Below are 11947 nucleotides of genomic sequence, written 5' to 3' on the forward strand. Positions count from 1 at the left end.
AAGTCATGATGCATTTTGGAATAGAGAATAAAAAAAAAACCAGAAAAATATGTCATGCCATTCCTGCCAACCTAATAGTTAGGGTCCTCACTGATGGAAAGAAAAATCTTTGAATCGTGAAACTGGGGATTTAAAATTTACTTATTCAATTAAAATTCAGGTGTTATTTACCAGACTGATTATGAAATAAGAATATGCTAAAGTTTCTCTACTTTAGTTAGAAAGGTAGATATGTCAAATCAGAGTTAGTTATGTGTCTAATTTTGTGATTCAAAATTCTGTCCTTTGGGGAAGGCACTTGCCACACTTGGCTATTGAGCAGTAGAAACGTGATGTGCAGGGCTGGCAGGTGGTGTGGCGGTTAACACACTGGCCTGCCATAGGGCCAGCTGAGGTTCAAGTCTTTGACCTGGCAGATTGAGAATCATGCTGAGTACAATTATTTTGAGTGTACCCAAAATCCCAAGAGGAGAAAGGAGAATAAGGGATTGTGCCATGACCATTACCCCTTGGTGGTGAGGGGGTTGATTTCTCACTCACTTTCCCTCTCTCTGTCTCTCTCTGGAAAGCACACACACCCTAAGGCAAAAAACTTATAGAAAAAAGAAACAAAACAAACAAACAAAAAATATATATATGTTGTGCAACTGGGGATCTACATTTGTAAATCTACCTAATTTTAATTAATTTTAAAAGTCACATGAAGCTAGTGGCTACCATATTAGACAAAATATAGAGATATAAATGGTCATATCGTAATACAATGATTCTGCCTGATTCTGAACTGGGTTCCATAATCACTCTTGGTACCTCCAGGGAATAAGAGAAAGCGTACAGTACCATAAACTGAACTACATCTTTTTGTGCTTGCCAATGATTGATTTTACAATTAGCCTCTCTACCCCTCAACTGTTTTTAGGGGGTTATTAATGAATACTTATTCTGTAGGTTTGCTTCTTCAAACAGGACAGATAACTTCAACTAAATGTCTCAGCCTCCATAGTTCTGAGTAATATTTCTGTTCTTCCTCCATAGTTCCTATCTTTGATCAGTCTGTCTTCACTTATTTTTTAGAAATACTACTGTGGCTTTCTATCTGGTTTCTCTATCTCCATTTTTGTTGATCCTTCTCCACCTTCCCTGATCCTTATTCTAAATGGGTATTTCTCAAATACAAATTCAATGTTTCTTACTATTGTAAAACCTACTGTGGCTGCTTTTTATTTTCTGGGAAAAATATGAAATAAAATGCAAACTCCTTAGCACAGCCTCAGATATCATTTTATGCTCTAGTTCTCTTATTTCCTGCCACTCTGCAATATTTATTCTAAGCTCTCTGAGCACATAACATTCTCCTGTCATCTTGATCTTCTTAAATAGTGGATAGAAAGCCTTCCCTTCTCACATTCCTTGGAATATATGCTACATACTCCTCTTCCAAATTCTTGCCCCTCACCCTCTGCCTCCATTTTGAAACACACACATGGAACATACCCAAAACACCACGACCATTTCAGTTACCAAAATCTACTGGGGTTCAAGAAAGCATTATTTTAGTTCTCAGGATAAACTGGTGACTGACCTCTACTTCCTAAGCACTATATCTGCCATCAATCACAAATCCTACCCAATGAACCAAAATTGTTTTTGAATGTTTATATACATTTCTGCATTCTGTGGGGAACTAGAAGACAAGAACTTAATTTCTCCTTCCTAAATCTCTTGTGTCTGAGACCATGAGCCTAGCTAACCAAGACTTGCTAAATTCATGTCTAAATGAAAAAATAAGAACAGATTAAGACAAAAGATTTAGAAATACAGTAAAAATTAGAAAAATCAAAAGATAACTAAAATTATGAATGTGTATTTAAATATGATCACTTTGAGGTCCTAAGAAGATATGATTTTGCTGATCTATATATGTGCATATGTGTGTATATATTCCCATATATACACACATGTATTGTGTTCATATATCCACACATATATACAGTACATACATACACACAAACATATATATACAGCATGTACTACACATACTGTGTGTATATACATTTATACACAAACACATACATTTACATTTTGTTGTTCCTAGTAAGGATGTAAATATGATTTGAGGATTAAAACCATGCTATAAGCATCTACTAAGGAAAAGCAAAGCTGAACTAAACAAATTCTGTCACTATAACATATATAACCCTCCTATTGGTGTCCTTTTGGTTAGAAGGAAATGCATGTCCTTACACTTCTGTTTATGAGGGTGTTTTCTTTGCCCTTTCTCCTCTTTAATAATTTGAGCTATTTCTCTACAAATCGGATACTATGTTTCCACCATCACAACACGAGAACTACTTACCACTTTCTAAAAACCAAAATAATTTCTTCCTCAAAGCTTTACCTACAACTATATTAATAAAAAGGCAAAGCAGAAATCCTCCAAATAGAAAATAATTTCTTTCATAAGACAGTGCATCTCTGAACGAGTCATATAGATGTTGTATAAGTAAAATAATCATCATCTATTGTTTAAAATAATGAAGTTTATTGTATTCTCCAAAGATACTGAATTGCTTGGGGAGGCCATGTAAAACCGAAGATCACTGGACAGAGCATTACCAAACAGTCCAATTGTTGAGACAAGAAGACCCTCAGGAGATGGTATCAGCAAGAAGCCAGGGCACAGCACGGACTGGTCAATACACTAGAAAATCTATCTGAATAGATAAGACACCAGGAAGCTGAACTATTTAGAAAATCAAGAACTCAGAATTTGGGGAGCATTTTTGTCTCTCTACAACTAGTTTCAGTGAGACAGATACCTCTGCAAGTGAATTACATCTTCTCCTTACAAATAGAATTTCTATTTAAAACCTCGTATCTTAAATTGCTTTAATTCCTAGATGAGCAAAGAGCCTGCAGCATGCTGATATTTCCCTATTCAATTTGAAATAGAGATAATTCCCAAGTAATTACATGAATGTAAAGGAAGGGACAAAGATAACCCAGGATGGCAGGTAAAACAAAAGTTACTTATGTTCACATTTGAAATAAACATAGATTTAAACCATTATGAAAACTACATATCAGGAAAGCTAAGAAGTTGCTTCATCCTACTTTAACATTTAACTCCAATTGGGAAAAAGACACTCTCTCTCACTTCTTGTGAGATTACTACGTAAGTTATTGACTCATATTTGCATAAAAACTATTTAACAATATTAAAGATTTTTGAGTTGCTCCAAAAGAAGCTATTATGCAAAATAAGTAATCTCAAATTTAAAAATCAGTTGTCAAATAATTTTCCATAGACAATCGAGACTCTGTAAATCGGTTAATCGAAGAGAAAAATCAATGTTTTAAATGCATAAGTGAAATTTACATAGAAAAACTGATATAACGTCAATGGACAAAATGGAAGAATGTGCTCATAGCTTTAGTTTTTCTTCATTGTTAAAATGACCTGGCTTTGCTTTATTAAAATTTTATGCAAAATATTATGAATGAATAACTTTTATCAAAATTACAAAATGGTAGGCTAAATTTATGTACTTTGTAAACTTTTTCATGCATTTAAGCAATAGTGGACATTTAAATATTAAGATGTATTTTTCAGAAAATTATTGCACACCCAATAAACACTTACTGTTATTTTCTTGCAGCAAAAATCTATATCCACCACACAAGCTTGAAGTTATTGCCTGTTAGAAAAATAACAAAAATATGAATATGTTAATTTAATATATAATAAAATTTAAATCACAATAGTTAGTAAGAGTCTTTTATGTTGATAAATAAATATTATAACTCTAATATCCTAGTCTTAGTTTATGTTATGAATTAAAAACTACGAAAGGAAAGTACAAATCATGTACAATGTAGACCATAAGTTAAAATACTTCTGAGGAAAAGGAAAATCGTTCCACTACAGAAAAAATAAAAACATCCTACTTGAAGTAAAGAATGCATTTATTTTTTTCTCCATAATGTTTATATGTACTCTGATCACTGGTTTATACTGACCAAATAAATAGTTCGAGTTTCATTTTGATTAGAAAATGTTTATACAGAATTTGTTTTGATTCATCAGATCTTTTTAAATCTGTTAAACGAATGTGAAAATAACAGAAAAAACTAATCAAATTTGAGACATTATTTCTGAACAATTAGAGAATAAATGATGTAACACACAGGTTGAATATACTATGTCACGCAATAGTTTATCAATTTGCTGAAGAAAAAAAATTTTAAAAAGTCATTTTTCATGTGCTTGATGTTGAGTTAGTATCTGAATACTCAACCTGAATTAGTGAATTTAAGTAATTATCTAAACCACTCAGGCCAAAAGACCAATTTACAAAAATTACCCAGCTCACTGGGGCAAATATTATTGGAGGAGTCTTTTTCTTGAATTATTTCTTAAATGCTAATTTTACTCTTCATGGTTGGAATATACTAAACACAGGAAAAAAACAACACACAGTTTGAATTAGATGCTCACAATCAGAAATAAAATAATCTGAAAGTATGTTTTAATAAAACAAACTGAATTTGACTCTTAAGATGCTTTTATTTCTATAAAATTGTCTAAAAATATGCTCTAACTATATTGACACTTGATCGAACTTAAGTATTATTTTATTGTAATTATTCATTTTCACTTTATCTCTTTATCCATTTTAATTTATTTGACCCTCCTTGCTAATATTTATAGCACAAGGCAACTAGTGATTCTTCTTCCAGCTCTTTTCCTCCTTGGCTACCTGAGCATTGACTGCCGTCAGGAATGACACAGTAACTGTCTGCACCAGGAAATTCATGACCAACTAACTACCTTACGGGAAACAAATGATCATTGATGTCCTTTACCACTGGAAGGCCACAGTACCTAAGACAGAGATTCTGGAAAAATTAGCCAAGATACACAAGACCAAACCAGATGTCATCTTTGTGTTTGGGTTCAGAACCCATTTGACAGTGGCAAGACGACTGACCTTGGCATGATTTATGATTCCTTAGCTAAGGCAAAAAAAAAAAAAAAAAAGAACCCAAACACAGACTTACAAGACATGGCCTGTATGAGAAGAAAATTGCATCAAGAAAACAGTGACAGGAACACAAGAACAGAATAGAAAGTCAGGGAGACTGAAGAGGCCAATGTTGGTGCTGGCAAAAAGTCGAAGGAGTAAAGATTCTGCAATGACTATCTGAGGTGATGGTGTGGATTTTTCATGAGAGAATAAATAAACTAGCAATTTTCATCTAAAAAGATCTTTTTCTGGTAAAATGCTCAATGTCAGTTTTTAAAGTTATGTCTTGCCAAAATATCTCTTTCTTTATACGGTAGGAGAGGAAGCATTTAATACGAAACTGAAAGTGCTATTTTGTTTAATAAGCTCTTTTTTGGGGGTAATCAAAATCCACTGACATAGCATAATCCAAAGAGTTTCTTTACATATTTCCCTCTCATGCTAAGATTTTTTTTTTTATTATACAATTTGGTGAAAATAATAGTTTGCAAATGAAAATAAAATATTTTAAAATTTCTATAATAAATTTAAGAAATGGGGGAAAAGGTTTTAGAATAATAACAGAAACATCTTCTTCTCCAGAAATAGATGTTGAATTAAATAATAACTTAAATAATTTATCATTAAACCTATTATTTAAAAATAATTTCATAGCAATTAATTCTTAAACTAAGAGAATTTGGATAAAGATGAATAATGGCTAACTTCTGTTCTTGAACATCATTGCTATAGTAGAAAGGATTTGCATTTTGGTACCATTTCCTATCATCCCGAAACTTTAATTAATGAATGAATTATTTTAGTTTTGCTATGGGACACATGTGCTCACTACAGACAGAGACAGGGGAAGTGAGAGATCATATCCCAGAGGGGATGGTCCCCCCGCAATCCGTTCTCCTCCAGTGTCTTCTCAGGATTTGAGGCACCCATGCACATGTACTTGGCATGTTTTTCAAGCTGCCAGGTCTGGGATGCAAACTGCAAAGTTGGCCATGTGGGATCCAGACACCTTAAACACTACACCACCAGCTGGCACCCAAAACTATCATTTTGTTAATGGGACAAATCATTAAAATGTCTTGCTATAAATTTTCTTTTAATATTAAAATTAATTTTTCATCTCTCTGATGTATACAAATGCAGTGTAATTTTTATCTTAAATCAGAGAGAAGCTATATGAAGTCAAAATATCTTTAAGATAAAAAGATATCAGGGCCAGCCACTGGGATGGTGATTAAGACAGTTGGGTCCCACACGGCCATCTGCATGGCTGGACTTGAAAAACATGCCAGAGGTATGTGTGTGTGTATGTGTGTGTGTGTGTGTGTGTGTGTCCCAAATCCTGAAGAATAAATGCAGAGGGGATTATGGTGAGACCATCCCCAAAGGGGAGTGCTTTCTCACTTTGCCTTTTTCTCTGTTTCCCGTGAGCACATCCACTCACTAGCAAAATTAGGCGGAAAAAAGATATCTTAGTTCCATAAAGATAATTTCTGGCCATATAAATTATTGAGATATGTATTTTTTCATGGAGACAATAGAGATGTGATTTTAGACAATTTATAATTTTTAGCTTCATTACATAATAACATCTTTAGCATTTTTATACTAAAAAAAAAAATACCTCCCTGCTCAGTGGAAAAAGTAACTGGTACCACTCCATGCTTTGTTCCTGCCATATTGCAAAAGATAGTAAACCTTGTTAGGTGCATTTGTAGAGTAGAAGCTACTGTTACATGAAAGAAAGTGAGTCGTTTCTTGTTTTCAGATTTAAGTTGCATTTAAGGTGGTTAAAGGAAAATGAAACATAGGATTGAAAACTCACAGTGAAGTTCTATAACCTTCCCCACATCTATCTTTTGGTACGATTACTTTTCACTTAGTCAATTGTTCAGCCTAGGCACACTTTCTGTGAAATAGCATCGTGTACTCCATTATTGTTGAACCATTTGAAGTCATGGAAATATTTCTTTAGATGCAATTTATTTTAAACTCGTGGTGATGAAGGTGAGATGGAGGCCCCAAAGCCCTGCCCTTTGCTCTCCTTGCATTGCCTGCACACCTGTGTCTCGGAAGTCACCGTGAAACCTGGGAGCACAGGCTTTCAAGGGGCACAGTCAAAGCCACATCTTCATTTCCACACTTCCATTGCAAAAACAGAATGGGAAAAGAGTCATGGGAAGCTGTAAGTTTGCTGAGAAAGAAAAGAAGATCCAAGGGAAGAAACAACATACTGCATTTGAGTACGATGAAAGGAATAGAGGAAAAAACACCATTTCAGGTTCTTTGCAATGCATGTACAAGAACACTGGTTGGGAAGCAGCCCTAGAACAAAAGTGCTTAAATGAAAAGTACTTCAAATAAACAGAACTACAGATATTTGTACATCTTCATATATATATTTCATATACATACACACATACACAAATACCGGATATAATGAAATATTTGATTTCTTTGTATTTTGATAATTGATAATATAAGCCAAGTGACTCAATCTGAGAAAGATTTTAATATGGTTAGCTTCCCAAAGCAGCAATATAAAATGTAAGCCCAATTCAAAGCAGTCAAGGACATTTGGTCACCCTTATATAATGCGAATTGCCTTAAATTCTGCCACATCTTAAATTACACAGGTTGATGAAGTACAGGAATTAACTCATAAAATGCAACTGTTTCCTAACATGTGACTACAGTCCCAGGTATAGTCATTACCCTTTTGGCCTATCCTTTATTGCTAAACTAACTAACATCTAATTACATTTGGAAAACAAAAACAAAGGGAAAAAAATCTCTCATATTCAAGCAGCTATTCTAGGGTTCACACCCAAAAGCCTGGAGAGTTTGCACAAGGATTTTGGCGTATTTGATGCTAATTCTCTCCTTTAGAGTGTTTGGAAGCTCAGCACCAGGCCCTGGTTTCTAGCTTGCCAAAAGGCATGCTGGTTTCTTGGTATGGTTTTCTAGCTCTTTTGCTATTAGTGCATAATTTGACAGTATGCTGCCACGGTTACAGAATTCATTAAGGGCTTTCAGTTTTGTTCTGCCAATGAGGATTTTGGGCTGCATGTGGTGCTGGCCTCTGAAGATTGGTCCATAATATTTGTCTTATAGAGCCTTGTCATCTCATAGCATGACTGATGCTACAAAATAATCTATAATGAGCCAGGTTCTCCCAGCATGAGCTACTCCCTGAGGGTAAGTTAGGCGCTACTGGAAACCACATTAACTTCTTTATCATCAAATTTGGGTGCTTAAAATAGACTGCATGAGAGTGGATACATTATGTAGTCCTATCTTGCACCATTTGGGTTGGAGAATGGGTTAGGAATGGAATCCTTAATGTTCATTTTCTATAATATTCCATTAGGGGGGAGAAAAAAACTTCCAGGTTTTGACAATTTTCTTTGTGTAGTCATTTTCAGAGACAAGGTTTGCTGGAAATAATTATGTGGTTGATACAGTAGGAGAAAAAAAAACTCTTAATATTTGTAACCCATATTTCCCCATGTAATTTCTGTGAAAAACTTAGCATACCTTCTGTTATTTTCAGCTTTATTTTTAACACCACAATATTACATTCTGACCACATGTTCTACCTTAAACTGTTCGATTGTTTATGAATCTTTTTCTGTAGTGTGCAATAGTGACAATTTAAAAACTTCATAAAATCTTTTTATGCAAATGAGCCCAAAGTAATTGGGTCAATCCTGAGGGGGATTGGTTAGCTCCAGAATAAAAAAAAAAAAAAACTAAACTACCTTCACATTCTTTCCTGAACTACTAGTAAGAGAAGGAAAATAAATGAGGAAACCCAGCAGGTATACTGGAAAATAAATCAAAGTATTAGATGCAACTATATTGAGTAAAAAGGCAAAACAAGAATAATCTTTATTTAGGAGAGTGATTCTCACCAAGGCATGATTTTACCCTCGAGACATTTGGCAATGTCACATTTTTCATTGTCACAACAGAGGGGTATTACTGACATCCAGTGAGTGAGGCCAGAGATGATACCAAACATCTTGTAATACACAGGACAGCCTACCCTTCCCTGATAAACACACATAAAGAATTTTCTGGTCCAAAATGTAAGCAGTACAGAGGATGAGACACCCAGGTTTTGTGAGCATTTTAAGAAAAAGAGAGAAGAGTACAGTCATGTTTGTCTATCGTTCATTAAATCCAGCTCATAGGGTAAAAATGGAGAAATAAATCTGTACATAGAAATGGTGTCAGGCTTTGGGAAGGGCATAATCACGGGAGTTCAAAATAAGTCAATCCATTGATTTTCTCCAGGAGATAGAAAACAGGTGTCCCCTCCTAGTACCACCACTATGCTTTGCATGAGTTCTAAACTACTTTGAAAGGTCAAGCCATTGGGACCAGAAGATGGTGTAGCAGTTATGTTGCTAGACTCCCAGATGGTGGACCACAGTTTGAGTCCCAGACCTGGTGGCTTCAAGATCACATCAGGCACATTTTCATTTGTGCCCAAGATCCCAGGAGAAGAGTCGAGTAGAAGGGATTCCAACATAGCCATCTTCCATGGGGGTTGTTTCCCCCTTTCCTTCTCAATGTCTCTGTCTCTCTCTCTCTGTCTCTCTCTCCCCAGCAAGTGCACACCCCCAAGGCTAAAACCTCTGAAAGAAAGAAAGAAAGAAAGAAAGAAAGAAAGAAAGAAGGGAGGAAAGAGGGAAAGGGAGAAAAGAGGGAAAGGGAAGGAAGGGAAGAGAAGGGAGAGAAGGAAGGGAAGGGAAAGGGAGGGAAGGGAAGGGAGGAAGAAAGGAAGGAAGGAAGGAAGGAAGGAAGGAAGGAAGGAAGGAAGGAAAAATAATCTATAATGAGCCAGGTTCTCCCAGCATGAGCTACTCCCTGAGGGTAAGTTAGGCGCTACTGGAAACCACATTAACTTCTTTATCATCAAATTTGGGTGCTTAAAATAGACTGCATGAGAGTGGATACATTATGTAGTCCTATCTTGCACCATTTGGGTTGGAGAATGGGTTAGGAATGGAATCCTTAATGTTCATTTTCTATAATATTCCATTAGGGGGGAGAAAAAAACTTCCAGGTTTTGACAATTTTCTTTGTGTAGTCATTTTCAGAGACAAGGTTTGCTGGAAATAATTATGTGGTTGATACAGTAGGAGAAAAAAAAACTCTTAATATTTGTAACCCATATTTCCCCATGTAATTTCTGTGAAAAACTTAGCATACCTTCTGTTATTTTCAGCTTTATTTTTAACACCACAATATTACATTCTGACCACATGTTCTACCTTAAACTGTTCGATTGTTTATGAATCTTTTTCTGTAGTGTGCAATAGTGACAATTTAAAAACTTCATAAAATCTTTTTATGCAAATGAGCCCAAAGTAATTGGGTCAATCCTGAGGGGGATTGGTTAGCTCCAGAATAAAAAAAAAAAAAAACTAAACTACCTTCACATTCTTTCCTGAACTACTAGTAAGAGAAGGAAAATAAATGAGGAAACCCAGCAGGTATACTGGAAAATAAATCAAAGAATTAGATGCAACTATATTGAGTACAATCTTTATTTAGGAGAGTGATTCTCACCAAGGCATGATTTTACCCTCGAGACATTTGGCAATGTCACATTTTTCATTGTCACAACAGAGGGGTATTACTGACATCCAGTGAGTGAGGCCAGAGATGATACCAAACATCTTGTAATACACAGGACAGCCTACCCTTCCCTGATAAACACACATAAAGAATTTTCTGGTCCAAAATGTAAGCAGTACAGAGGATGAGACACCCAGGTTTTGTGAGCATTTTAAGAAAAAGAGAGAAGAGTACAGTCATGTTTGTCTATCGTTCATTAAATCCAGCTCATAGGGTAAAAATGGAGAAATAAATCTGTACATAGAAATGGTGTCAGGCTTTGGGAAGGGCATAATCACGGGAGTTCAAAATAAGTCAATCCATTGATTTTCTCCAGGAGATAGAAAACAGGTGTCCCCTCCTAGTACCACCACTATGCTTTGCATGAGTTCTAAACTACTTTGAAAGGTCAAGCCATTGGGACCAGAAGATGGTGTAGCAGTTATGTTGCTAGACTCCCAGATGGTGGACCACAGTTTGAGTCCCAGACCTGGTGGCTTCAAGATCACATCAGGCACATTTTCATTTGTGCCCAAGATCCCAGGAGAAGAGTCGAGTAGAAGGGATTCCAACATAGCCATCTTCCATGGGGGTTGTTTCCCCCTTTCCTTCTCAATGTCTCTGTCTCTCTCTCTCTGTCTCTCTCTCCCCAGCAAGTGCACACCCCCAAGGCTAAAACCTCTGAAAGAAAGAAAGAAAGAAAGAAAGAAAGAAAGAAAGAAAGAAAGAAAGAAAGAAAGAAAGGAGGAAAGAGGGAAAGGGAGAAAAGAGGGAAAGGGAAGGAAGGGAAGAGAAGGGAGAGAAGGAAGGGAAGGGAAAGGGAGGGAAGGGAAGGGAGGAAGAAAGGAAGGAAGGAAGGAAGGAAGGAAGGAAGGAAGGAAGGAAGGAAGGAAGGAAGGAAAGAAGGAAGGAAGGAAGGAAGGACAGACAGACAAGCTACACAGAAAGGCCCCACCAGATGAGCAGCTGCCCCACTGGTACCTGAGGAAGGTGGAGTTCATATTTCATGTGATCTTTCAGTCCAAAGTCATTTCTCAACATTTTTGTCCCTTTATTACTTTTATTATCTTATGCTGTTATTCAAAATCTTTCTAACTATTTTCATTAAACTACTAAGTTATTTTATGATGTCTTTCTCGGTTTCTTTATATAATTTTTTTTTTTGGAGAGGTTTTTGCTTGCACTCGACAGAGAGAGACAGAGAGACAGAAAGCGAGAAATCATACCCCAGGGGGGATGGCCACGCCGCAATCCCTTCTCCTCCATTCTCCTCTTGGGATCTTGGGCATGCA

Source organism: Tupaia chinensis, unplaced genomic scaffold, assembly GCF_000334495.1.
Source record: "Tupaia chinensis unplaced genomic scaffold, TupChi_1.0 Scaffold148134_1, whole genome shotgun sequence".
NCBI lineage: Eukaryota > Metazoa > Chordata > Mammalia > Scandentia > Tupaiidae > Tupaia > Tupaia belangeri.